The 2,212-nt window shown below is 34.3% G+C and overlaps 1 pseudogene; it reads right to left on the reverse strand.

Annotated features, from left to right (window-relative positions):
- Nucleotides 1-1,862: 1,862 nt before the first annotated feature.
- LOC118614368 lies at nt 1,863-1,982 on the reverse strand (annotated as a pseudogene).
- Nucleotides 1,983-2,212: the final 230 nt, after the last annotated feature.

Consider the following 2,212-nt stretch of genomic DNA (forward strand, 5'->3'; position numbering starts at 1 on the left):
AAGTAAAATAAAAGTTTCCTCAGCCCCATGACAAAAGCGAAGATATTTCCTTTAGAGAGAACAAAAGTTATGACATCTTTTGCTAAAAAAAAAATATGCCACAATACCTGCAAGAATAGATGGCAAAAAGGACAAAGAAATTAAAGCGTGTTATTCAGCTTGTCTGGATGGTGGTAAAAGACAACTAAAAAGAGATCATCTAACACATCACAAAGTGAGAAAGTATATTTTCTATCAGTTTCAAATTTTAGAATACATTTTAAGACCTACATTTTCAGTGTAACATTTTACACCTTCATTATTAATATCCAAATTCTTGTTTTATGTGGTTATTATACACAACAGGAGCAAGTAAAATAAAACTCACCTTCAAAATATTTTACACATATCTATTAAAAGCCTTTTTGCCACAGCAGCAATATTATCTTTAAACATTTGTTATTCTTTTGAACTTTCTTAATCGTTATGGAATTCTGGGAACAGGGTTATTTTTAATTCTAGTGACAGACTCCTCGTCCCAGCTGAACTGAGAGAAAAAAAAATGTGAACAGTTTTGTAAAAGTCTGTCAAACAGATGAAAAAAAAAAAAACTGGGTCTAATTTGGTTCACTTGAGCATATTTTTTCTTTTCCTGGAGTACATCAACAAATATCTTTTACAGAAGTCACTGAAGCTCATGAGTTCTTGTGATATTGACAGTCCACTGGGTGAAAGCATTATTGGGAATACTCAGATAAACTGGGAGAGGAGGGCTGGACCACCTGCAGTCACTGAGGAAGAAAGCTTGTATTTTACTATTAAAGAGAAGAGTGACCCTAGAATGAGGAGGATTAAAAACATTCTGATTATATATCTAGAAGTTAACATACCACAGGAGTTCAAATAATTAAACCTTAATGTATCAAGCTGGATAAATATCAAAACCATAATGTTTAGTGGGGAAAAAAAATCTACATCAATATGTAAAAGCATGATTTAATCTATACAAATGTTTAAAGACACAGCAATGCAGGATATTGTTATTGATTCATCATATACAATAAAAGTGCAAAGACTCAGCTGAAAATGAGAATGATCCAGAACTCTCAGAAAAGGGTTTCACTTGGTGGGGCTAGGGAAGCCAAAATGTTAATTAAAATTTTCATGGGACTGTAAAAGAAAAGGAAGGAAGAGAGAAAGAAGGGGAGAGAAGAGAAAAAGAGAACTTCAGAGTGAGTGAGTCCTGAGAGAAAAAATTAAAATTGGCTATTTAGAATGCACTAAGACCCTAAACATGTATAGATTAAACATAGGTTCAAGTTTAACAGGTTGGATTAACCACGAATAGATAAAAGATCTCATTTCTCCCTCAATCCCATGGACTCTCAATAGTTGGGAATTTACCCACTGAACTCATAAAGTAGTGATGCATACTCACCCATACTTCTTATGTATACGTGAATAAACACATTAAACTTCCTTTGTTGTAGGCTATATTATTTTATTGTTCATGTTGACAGGACTATCAGTACTCAGATTCCTTAACTCTGTAGTAGTAACATCTACTTATTATTCCTTCTGAGAAAATATATGACTATACTTCAAATATCCTTTATATTTGACCTCGGAAAAGGAGATCTTCTATCAGAATGGTTATGGCTAAGCAAAGTGTTTGAAATACTGTTGGTCTGTGTCATTCACAGTAGGCAGTAGGGAACAGGCAAATGGTGAATCATCTATTATTAAATGCTAATTTCTATATACTCTGGTAGAGGTTACAGAATCACAAGGATACATTTTTTTTTTCAGGCAAGGCAACACTTGGTTGATCTCATAGATTACAAGGAACTTGTCAGCTTACAACCCTTCTATCTTACTTTTTACGCCTACAGCACCTGATCTTCCTAGGTGGTCTCCCATCCAAGTAACTAACCAGGCCCAACCCTGCTTAGCTTCCGAGATCAGACGGGATCGGGCTTGTTCAGGGTAGCATGGACGTAGACACAAGGATAAATTTTTAAGTTTCCTACTAATAAACAATTTTACAAAATATAAATATATGATGAAGATTCTCTTTGACCACAAAGGGACAAGACAAAAACAAGAACATTCCAGTATTATGACTAAAGAAATGAAAAAGACACTGTGCAATCACAAAAAAATACCAAGCATGCTCCCTTCCTCATGTAAGAGTGACTACTTTTTTCCATTGATAACCATCACCCTTCTTCTT

This window comes from Rousettus aegyptiacus, unplaced genomic scaffold (assembly GCF_014176215.1).
Source record: "Rousettus aegyptiacus isolate mRouAeg1 unplaced genomic scaffold, mRouAeg1.p scaffold_m13_p_2, whole genome shotgun sequence".
NCBI lineage: Eukaryota > Metazoa > Chordata > Mammalia > Chiroptera > Pteropodidae > Rousettus > Rousettus aegyptiacus.